Raw genomic sequence first — 11652 nt, 5'->3', positions numbered from 1 at the left:
AAAAAAAAAAAAAAAAAAAAAAAAAAAAAAAAAGTGCATTTGAAAATGTTACAACATAAGGAAAACCCTACATTTTTTAAAAATATACATTGCTACAGTTTCCTCATTGAAATTTATAATTATTGTTATTTAATAAGCCAGTGAGGAAGCATTCTTGTACACTTTGTCAGAGGAGGGAAAAAAGTAGCAACATAGGAGTTAGTGATTAGTACCTATCTTGATTTGATTAATCAATTGCAGTCCTCTATTTTCTGTGGCATGCGCCAGGGAGAACTAATCAAAGCAGTGATTACAGTTGCAACTCTTATAGACAAGACTGCACAAGGCAATAGGGTACCGAAGGAACCAATGCCCTTATCTTGTACCCTTATGTTTCTGGGTACTTAACAAACCTTACAAGCTTTAACGAACAACCTAATTAATTAAAAGCACAAACAATCCAGAGCATCTTCTGTTCTCAGGTACAAGTTGTATCCTGTCTAAAAGTTGTGCCAATTTGAAATCCGACAAGACCTTCTGTGTTGAGAGAGAGAGCATGTGTGAGTGTGTGTGTGTGTGTGTGTGTGTGTGTGAATGATAGCCATGCCATACCCTATCACCTCTTCGAAGGAATAAGTTATATGCCCTCCACACTAGCCTCCTTTAAAGAAATTCTAGATCAGCACAAAAACCAAAACAAGAACTCAGTAAGTCCTCAAAAACAATTGAATGAAAGAATCAAAAAATCTCTCAATAATATGAGAAACAAATGTCTCAGTATTCTCTCGGGATCATGACAACCTCAAGCCACCAGAATTATACAAAAGACTGTCAAAAAAAGTAGACTACAGCAACAGACAACTCTATTAGATTCTTTTGAGCTTCCTTTCCTTGATGGATATGGTCAGACTCTGGTCTTTCCTTAAAAGAGTCAAGAGAAGAAAGAAAACCTCATCTTGCTTATGATACTCAATACTAACTTGAGCCCTCAGTTTTCTGGTTTATAAATTTTAAGCAACTAAAGTGCACTCCATCATTACCTTTGTTTTGTAATTCAAAATAGTTCAAAATATTGCCATGAAACAGTCGTTAATGGTTAACAGAAGGTGTGTAGTTGCATCTCTATTATAAGAAGCGTGTGCACAGGCTCAGCTGTAAATAGTCCCCACCTACTGGAATGAAAGAGTGATGTAGCTTGGTACAGTGCCAACATCTGCCAACCTGGAACTGTGTCATAACCTCAGCCTGCTTTCTGTGCTACACTTTGCTTGGTTTTTAAATTTTGGTTGCATAGATGGATATTCATGATGCATAACTGCCTGGATTGACCATGTTTCTTTATAGAATATCCCTAGAGGAGTTCAGTTCCTACATCAAAGGGCAGAATCCCAGTACCTTTGCTTTAGACAACTGTCAAGCATAAGGTAAAACAGTATTTCATAGGCCAAGCAAAGGTGAGAGCCTGGCATGATGGAAGGAATACTGGGCAAAGGAGTAGCAGGGTCTCAGTTCTCAATCTGATCCTGGTACTAACTCACTGCTCTAAAGCAAAAGCCCATTCACCAATCTCAGTCTCGATTTCTCCAGCTGCAGAATAAAAAGGGACAGAGGTATTGGACAGGGAGAAATTTCAAGTAACTGCAGGTTGACAGCCTAAAAGAAGATTCATATACTGTCTCAGATTCCATCTACCTAGTAAGTATAACAGTAAAAGCAGATATTTGATAAGTAAAAACTGTTCCCTATTCTGTTGCTGGCTTCAGCATCTCACCACTCTAATCTACTGCCAACCATATGTACCCAAACACGCAATTACACCAGAATCACACAAGCAAGCAACCAAAGAGTTATAAATACCAGATAACCGTGATTTCCTAATAGGTTAGGCTCACTTGACCTTCACTGCAGGGTGAAAAAAAAATGAACCTCCTAGAAAACTCCAACTTGCAAATTCCCACTAAACAGAAGAAAAATTCCTGTCCCTTCTCCCTGGCTGTTTCTTTGAACTTTGTTATCTGAAAAACATTCAAATTTGTAAGATGCTATCTTGACAATCGCTTCCCCAATAAGTTGATATACTCTCTTTAAAATAATTTCTCTCGCTAAATGAATGCCCCCAAATCTATACTGTTTGTTTATCTGGACATCGAAATCGCAGTGTACATGTAAAAAATATTTATAACCAACTTAACAGAAAATAACCTACATTCCCAAAGCTGGATCTTTTTAGAGAGAGTAGTCAAAATGCCACTTGAGCTAGGTCATCTTGAAAGATATAGTCCCAAATAAAAAGCTTCTAGCCGTTCCATTTCTGTAACTGTAAATCCACCGATTTGGTTCCCCTTGAGGTACCACTTTGCTGGGATCCAAAATGCTTCTTAAATTATTTCAAAATAACTGAGGAAAGTATTCTTCCTAGGTAAGTACATTTCTTGGCTGGGAAGGTTTATGTCTTCATCACAAAACTGATATTTAAAACAGTCTAAAATCAATGAAAGAATATTTAAGAGTCATGCACTGCCCACCTGTTGGGGAAAAGAATGGATCACAGGAATTTTTTTAAAATCTGAACTTCTATTTCATATATTATTGAATAAAATTTACCTAGACTGTTTCTAGAAATCAGATTTTCTTAAAAGACAGGTTTATTTTTCCTCCAAAGAATGTGATAAATACAGTAAGGTTATAATGAACCAGGTCCAATAAAAACAGATTTGGGGATGTCATGAAAAAAAAAAAGAGAAGATTCAGAGGCATTTATTTATGAACTTTTATGCTTAAAAACAATGCAAGTTTATCTTTGGAAGTCAACTCACGACTACTGCCATAATACCCTCAGCCCAACCTCATCTGGAAGTCAAGTCAGTTTGCACAAGAATGGTGAAGGAATCTGTAGGAACTGGAGAGGAACACCAAGGTTGTCTCTTCCAACTACCTAGCTGAAATCTAATATATTATTTTGTGTGTACTGTATTTGATTTTATAGTTGTCTTCTATTTCTTGCAATTGGTATTGGTTTCCACTTTTCCATTTTTATTTCTTTACAAAATAAATTTATTTAAGGAAAGTTAATTAATCTAAAGAAAAAAATGATATGTGGATAATGTTCCAGATGGTATGAGAAAGTGGCAAGAATCACGAAGGGACAGTACACAAAAGACTGAAATTTGGGGAACATAGGCTTAGTAGCTTAATGTGGAAGTCCGCACATTTTGTTTATCTGCAAAGGGTTACTTAGCAAATAATTTTCACTTCTTTTCAGATCATAAGGTCACTGTCACTCAATTGTGTTGGTATGATGTAAAAAGAGCCACAGACAATACATTAGTAAATGGGCATAGCTGGGTTTAAAAAAATCCGTCTTTATGGACAATGAAGTCTGAATTTCATGTAATTTTTACTTGTCACAAAATGTTCTGATTTTGATATTTTTCCAGCCATTCAAAAATTGTTCTCTGCTGGCGTTCCACACAAAAACAGGCAGTGGACTGGATAGCTTGACAACCCCCAGACCAAAGTTTAGCTTATAATCTGTCCCAGTTCTATCAATCACCAGTATGAAACTGGACAAATCACCTGTTTTCTTAGCCTCACCTGTATAATGGGGATAAACATAGGATCAAGATCAGTCTTACAATACTGGTGAAAAATACTGCAAATACATACTGTGAGTTCAAACGGTGATATTAGTCAGCTGTTTTAACAAGTTGGCACCCTCATGACATGGTCCCAGTCACTGGAGGATATTGCATACTTTGCCCCTTAACAAAAAGCATGTATGCAGGCTGGGAACCCATGTCCCCTATTTTGGAAGGTAGTTACAGGAATCTCTTCTCAATAGCACAGAACCTTGATGCCCAATGTCACTGCTGACTTTAGAGTCCCAGAATTGACAGTAGCTTAAACCACATTTGCATTCCACCGAAATTAAGGCATTAAAATAGTATTTGGAACCTTGTGGAGTCAGGCACCTTATGGCAGTGGCTCTCAAACAGTAGTGCACTTAAAAATCCCTTGCAAAATTGTAGATTCCATAGATCTAAGAATCTACATTTTGAGAAACATCCGAGTGACACTGCTGCCAAGGATGCATGTAGGCAGGGGTATGGGAGAGTTCAGGAAAGACAGCAAGGATGGAGTGCAATACACCCAGGTGAGCACACTTTTCTGAGAACCTTTTTAATAGTTTTTCCACATCAGTTTAAATGCCTCATTGACTAAGAAGCCTGGATTTCAGTATTTGTTGTGCATGCCAAGAGAAAAGGCTCTGTGGCATGCTTACCTCTTCTGAACCTCCAAGTTAGAGAACAGTTTACACAGGATTCTCTACTTCAAGTATCAGGGGCTAATGATCACAACCAATTAAACGGTGCCAGTTCAGTCTCACAGCACATTGGATATGCACAGCTTTTAAGATGAAAATTATTGAGCAGAATCCAAATCTTAGACTTACTAAAATATCACCTTCCAAAAAGCTCCTATCAATTATCTCCCCCAACATTTTCTGAAAACACCTGGAAAGAAAAAGATGAAACTATATACTCATAGATTTTACAGAGGCCCACTTAACACAGAAGAAAGGGCTCCTGGGGAAGAAGAAAGAGGAATGTAGTGATGTATTTTTACAACATGAAGCTAAATACTAAACCCCTAACATGTATTACTTCATTTTGTCTTCACATCGTGTATGAGGAAGTACTGCAGTTATCCTTATTTCATAGGTAGAGAAACTGAGGCATCTGCCAAGTTCATACCAGGTAGTGACTTTTGATCCCAGACCTTGAATTACTAAGCTACCTCACAAAGACTCCAGATCTCAATGATCCTCTATCTCACTTCTCCATTTAATTTTATAAACTGGTATTTATGGAACCCCCTCAAAACCTCTACATTCCCCAACATCTACTAGCAATGCTCAACTTTGGTCTCAGCATCATATAACTTTTCAGATCCTTGCTTTGCTTCTATATGCCTCAAGTTTCCAGCTGTTCAATGTGGTTAAGACACACAGCCCACCTGTCTTGCAGATCTGTTACTATCCATAAAGTTAAAGATAACATATGTGAAAGTCTTGTGAACATTGTAAGAAGATATCTAAAATGGCAATTTCTCAACCTGTCATTTTCATAAATTATTTTAAAGGGCTGAAAAGAAAGAAAGAGTGTATCAGTCTTATGAAAACATCTGTGTCCAAAATTGGCACTTCTCAAAAAAAGTACATGGCCATCAGGCATATGAGAAAACTTTCATCATCTATGACTGTTATAGAAATGCAAATCACAACAAAACTCAGATTCCATCTTACTCTAGAATGAATAACTGTCATCAATAACTCAAAAAGCAACAAATGCTGGCAAGATTGTGGGGCAAATCCTTCTGCACTGTTGGTGGGAATGTAATCTAGTACAACCACTGTAGAAATCCATATGAAGATTCCTCAAAAAACTAAAAATAGAAATTCCATTTGATCCAGCTATACCTCTTCATAGTATCTTTTCAAAAGAGTTAAAGACATTCTATTAAAATGATACATGTATCCCATAATAAAAGCACAACTGATGGTAGCTAAATCTTGAAAGTGGCCTACATGACAATCAGTGGATAAAGAGATTTTAAAAATGTAGTACACATACACAGTGGAGTACTACTTGGCCATAAAAGAAGGATAAAGTTGAATCATCTGTAGGAAAATGTACATAGCTTAAAATCATGGTGCTAAGTAAAATAAAATAGACACAGGTTAAATATTTCATCCCATATCTTATATGTGAACTCCAAAGTATACGTACTTTAAAGATCAAAATATAAGATAGATGTAGGAAACAGGAATGTAGACTTTGTTTGCATGGAAAAGGTATCTGGAATGGGGCAAGATGGGAAGGCAACAAGGAGAAGGGAAACTAAAAATGGTCAAGATGTGACATGTATGTGTACCAGTTTGCCACAGATGAATGTATTTATTATATATTGAAAATATATACTTAAAAAATCAGATTTTCCTGAGATTTGGCATAGGATGTAAAGTAGAAGACTTGTGGGTCTTTGGGGACTGGGGAAAGACTTCATCTAGTTGGAAAGTGGACTATTTATTGCAGCTCAATGTAATGGTTATAGTGACATAACTATCACTATTATATAAATATACAATATTTTTTTCCATCAAACATCCCTTTGGGAAGAAAAAAAATACTGGGCTTGGAATCAAATCTAAGTCCAAATTCTGTCTTTGCCACATGAAGGTGATAGTAGAGGAAATTTATTCAAGTATCCACTAGACTAGTTATCATTGGGGAAATCTATTATCATAAGGGTTACTCCAGGGCAGGTATGCATTTACTGCAGCCTCATAGTCATAAATGATTGGGCCAATCTGATTATTTTCTTGCATATTTTAATGAACTGGCACACACTCTTAGGAAGGTGTCACATTAATGACAGCAACAGTGAAATGGTTATGATCTCCAGGAGCTGTTTTTTCTGAAGACGATCCTGTTTTTATCCATCCTGGGATCTGGTTCCTTAAATCTATGAGAAAAGCCCCAGTATCTATCCCATAAATTCTGACTTTTGCTGAAGCAAGTCAGTGTTGGCTTTTATTATCTATAGCCAAAGATATATTTACTAGTACAACAGCCTTCTAACATGAATTGCTTTTATTTTGTTGTTGAAGTTTGTGGGCCTTGGTTCCTTATCTGAAAATAGAAAAAAACAATACTCTCGGGACTTAATAGACAAATCCAAGAAGACTAGGTATATAACATTTCATGGCACATGATAAGTGCTTAATAAATATTATTTAAATTGAATTTAAGTTTCAAAATAGCTAGAGCTTTCTGAATGAGTACTTGGAGGCACCTTGTTTAGATTCTAGTAAGAAGAAGGGAGAGATGATGAGTTTGAAATTTGGTTTTAAAAGAAACTTTCTGATTGGGATTTCAAAACTTTCACACCAACCTGTGCTGTCTTAGTGGTTTTCTTGTTGCTAAGACACAATACCCAATAACCACAACTTAAAGGAAAAGAAGGTTATTTGGGCTCATGTTTTAGTGGTTTCAGTCTTTGCATGGTTGGTGGCTTGGTAGAAGGGCCTGGACAGAGTAAAACTGTTCAACTCATAGCAACCAGGAAGTAGAGAGAGAAAAAGAGGAACCTGGGAGAGACATACCATACCAAGTCATTCTCCCCAGGCCCCACCTCCTACCATCGCATTTAGTTATAATTCCCCTGTGATTCACTCATCCTTTATAAGCCTTGCCTTTGAGCACATAAAGTTTTGAGGAGATATCCAGATATAAACTACAACAGGTGCATACTTGAATTTTTGGTGAATTTCTCCATTGTGCCAATGTGCTTCTGAAAGGAAAAAGACACAAAGCAATTGCACATGAAACAAAAGTTAGAGATATGGATACACATCTTTCTTCTTTTTTTATTCATACATGTTTGGAGTACATAATGTTTATATTTATTTTAAGGAGTTTTTATCTGGATTCATTTTATTCCCTTTCCTCTCCCCACTTTTCTTAACCTTACACAGACTCATCAGAATTTATCTGATGCTAAACAAGGTATCAAAGGACTTTGACTTTGAGTCTCCTGTGAATAATGAGGAAATTCATCATGCAAATCAAGGTGGGTAAAGACAGAACAAGTGGAGGTGGGAAAAGACAGAGAACATGACAAGAGCTAAGGTCTGGAATTAATCCAACCTAAAAGTACAAACTCAGAAAACTAAAAGTTCTGTCTCAGAAATCAACATAGGAGGTAAAGTTTAGATGTCAGCTCATTGTTCAGTTCGTAGGTATTGTTATTTCAATCTTACTCCATTCCTTGATTCTCATTCATCCAAAAATTTACCTTAAAGCAAGATATTGCTTCTCTGAAGGATAACCAGATTTGAGCTTTATTTTTGTTATCTAGGTCTTAATCCAGTAATTTTTCAAATGGTGGTCCCCAGATGAGTAGTATCAGTATCACCTGAAAACCAATTAGAAATGCAAATTCGCAGACCCCAATCTAGAGGACAGCTTGAGAGCCACCATGCTAACCAAATCATGAGGTATTCAAGGTCATAGTTTTACCATTTCTTCACTGGCAGGTAGCAAACCTGTGACTTTGTCGATCTATGTTCTTAAAGAAAACAGACAACCTTCCTAGGTTGGTCTTGGATTTTCAAGCTTGCTAGTGAATGTTGAGATAGTCCTTCCTCCGTGTGTGTGTGTGTGTGTGTGTGTGTGTGTGTGTGTGTGTGTGTGTGTGTCCTAACACATTACTGAGAACTGATCCCAGGGCCTTCACACTGAGCCTCATTCCCACCATACACCCCCTTTTTTAAGATAGGATTTTGCTAAGTTGCCCAGGCTGGGCTTGAATTTGCAATCTTCCTACCTGGATTACAGGTATGCAACAAGGTAGTCTTTCTGATTCCAACTATATTGAAGCCCATTGCTACCAATTAACCTTTCTGATAGCCATTAACATTTCATTTATATTTTTTGAGTCAAAATATGTAGCCTTTTCTACTACTTTAAAAATAAATCAAGAGTATGCAGAAAGGGCAGAGCAAGAAGAATAGGAAGAGAATGGATAACTTTAATTTTGTTGACAGAGGACATATTGCAGGGAGGATTCATGGCAAGATGTAGCTAACAGAAAAGGAAATGTCTTATTCACTGTTCGGTTCCTTTCACCGCTGTGCATTTCCCTGCCCATCCCTCCTTTCATTACCCACCCCTGCCCCACCCCTCTTTACATACGCTTTCCAGCTACTTCTGGGTAAGAAAGAGAAGAAGGCAACATTTTAAAGACGGAAACAAAATCCATTATTTCAACTGAATACAACTTTCAATTATAGTCGCTAGATTCCTTCCTAAAGGTAGACTCATTTCTACAATTGAGTGAGAGCATAATTAAGATCTTCCCCACACTGTTACACAAAGATCCCATTCGTGCATGGCAGTTTAGTGTGGAGGTTCAGATGATGGTCTCAGGAGTAAAACACTCAACACAATCCAAGTGCTACCACCCTACACTCAAGAGAATCCGGGCATATTATTTTACCTGCTTCAGTCACCATATTTCTAAAATGAAAGTAATAGAAATTTCTCTTTTGTGGGATCCTTAACAAAGATTAAATGAGATCATCCACATAAAGCATTTAGAACTGTGCCTGGCACACATCAAAGGCTGGATTAATGTGAGTTATTAAGATTATTATTATATTGCCTCTGAAATGCTTCTCAGCCTTCAGCAGCATCTTGAGTATTTCCAGGCATAGCAACAAGACAGCAAAACCCCAGAAGGAATAAAGGTGAATGTACAAGGGAGGCTAATAGAAGCGGGTGGAAAGACAGCAACAGGGCGACTTTTCTTGTTGTAAGATGCTTCTGTATGAGACTTATGGCTCAATTACACTGAGGCATGTTTGGTTGTCATACCCAAGGACTGCTATGGGCCTCTAATGAGTGTAAGGGATGTTGCTAAACATCCTCTAATGCACAAAATGCCAATGTATTGAGGTTTGGGATAACTTAAGTTACTGGCACTTCATGGGAGGTAAAAATGGGAGCTGTCCAAAACTCCTCTAACTCTGTCTTCATGTGTGCAGCTAGCCCTCAACCTCAGACTTAAATCAATCGTGCATCACACACTTTTCCTTTTATCTCTATATTTTCCCATTATCTTTATATTTTCCCTTAAAAGCAAACTAGATGTGCTTAAAAAGATCGTCAAATATCAGAAGGTAAACATAAGGGATTAAGTAAAAAGTTTTTTACTAAAGCATAAACATCAATAGCAGTCAGAGAATTTTAGAGCTGAGAGAAACTTTATAAATGATCTACTGACTAGACTCTAGTTGAAACCCTTCATTATCTTTCAAAGATAAAGAAACTAGGACTTAGCAAGACAGAGACTTCATCTAGGTCAAGTAATGTTACAACCACCAAAAGGTCCAAATTGTTCCAAAGAACTGATTTAAATTCTTAGATTGACAATGATAATGTCAGAATCTCTTCTTCATACATTTATCTTGCATTTTTTTCAATAATAACATTCTTACCTCTAAAGACCCATGAATATGGAGCTCTGGGAACCAGTAGCAGCAATGGGAATAAAAATGGAAAAAAATGTACATTCAACAAGAATTAAGGGAAACAGCTATAAGTTGCCTATGGATTAAGCTACGGATGAAGGAAGAAGAGAAACAAAAGTTGATTTCAGTGCCCACTCTGGGTGAAAAAAATCAGAAGACAGTTTGGGGTAGCAGGTTGCTTATGAAGAATTTCAAGTAAGTGTCCTTTAGTCTGCGAAGTTGAAGGAAATGAGAGGAGGGACAGAACCGAGGGTCCCGGTGTACAAAGACGAATGAAGAAACATTTGATTTGTTGGCTATGAGGCTACCTTGGGTCCTAGACAGAACAGAATGAAGAGTAGAATCCATACAAAGGGAAGGCACCAGAGACACTCGTGTCTCCTTGAGCATCTCCATCTGCTCAGTACTAGTTGAACTAAACACTCCTGGTGTGGCTGATAGCTTCACTGTGCTAGTTTTCCAGAGTTTAAATGATTGTCCGTGTACAGTATAGTAAGAATGATAATAAAGACATTTCCCAGAGGGGAAACGATGCAAACACAACAGGTAAGAAGAATGCATGCGGAAAATAAGCATAAGATTTAAAAATGACTTAAGAATGTTGCAAGACATCTTTACTTTTTACTAATTTTTCTCCCACACGTAGGTTTCCTAGATGGCAGCTGCTCCCTAGAACTCTGTGGGTTTTGTCCTCTGTCTGACTTTTTTCTTGTTTCTAGAGCACCACATCTATCGCCGGTGCCCTTTCTTTTCCAGGCTGTACTCCCCAGAGGCACTCAGCTACTTCTCCTTTCTCTGTCACTGATGCCCAAGTTTCACTCAGGGAACCGGGCTAATGCCGACCACCACAAGCCTGGCAACCCATAGCTTTGCCGCTCAGAGGATACTTCTAGGCCTCACAAAGGCAGAGAAGGCAAATTTGAATCACTGTCACGCCATCAAAAGCTACCTTTGATCCATACCAAAGCTGAATCCTAAGAAACATTTTTTTTCTTGTTTCCATGGGTCACACGGGAAGCCAAGCCAAGACTTTTCCCTTTACATCGAGCTCTAGGCAGAGGAGCTCGTGCCGTGACCTCACTTCTGACACTGACAGCCCGCGGCCCCTCTGTCAACAGCCACTTCTTCCAAAGGCAGCTAAGGGCACAGCGGCGCGCACCGCGCGGCGAGCCTCGGGGAGGGAGGCTGCTTCTCTCCTGAATGGCAGCTGCAGGGCGCTCGCCAGTGCTGCCTTCATACAGCACCGCGCACCCTCACGCGCACTGCCACTCACACAGCTCGAGACACACGTCTTGTCACACACACACAAACACAGCTCACTCTTGCTTACACGCTCGGGAAGGTCCAGAGTCACACACGCGCGCGCGCGCGGATCTAGTCACACACACGGCCACGGACGCATACACCCCGTCTCCCTCTCTGCCTCTCCTTCCCTTCGCACAAACGGCCTCCCAGAGTCTGTGGTTTCCCAAGTACTCACCCACACAGGTGAAGGGCAGGGGCCGCAGACCCACAGCGTCCCACGCTGGTGACGCGTCCTACACAGCCCGCCAGTCCATCCCTGCGGCACCGCCGGCTCC

The 11652-nt window shown here is 38.8% G+C and overlaps 1 protein-coding gene across 1 annotated transcript in view; it reads right to left on the bottom strand.

The window, feature by feature from the left end:
* The window catches only part of Htr4 (5-hydroxytryptamine receptor 4), a 134413-nt gene that overhangs the window by 122103 nt on the left and 658 nt on the right, over window positions 1-11652 (bottom strand).

The sequence above is a fragment of the Fukomys damarensis genome, unplaced genomic scaffold (genome assembly GCF_012274545.1).
Source record: "Fukomys damarensis isolate Sample0158 unplaced genomic scaffold, DMR_v1.0_HiC HiC_scaffold_3, whole genome shotgun sequence".
Classification (NCBI taxonomy): domain Eukaryota; kingdom Metazoa; phylum Chordata; class Mammalia; order Rodentia; family Bathyergidae; genus Fukomys; species Fukomys damarensis.
The sequence above is the reverse complement of the archived record's forward strand: the minus strand, read 5'-3'. Positions and strand labels throughout refer to the sequence as shown.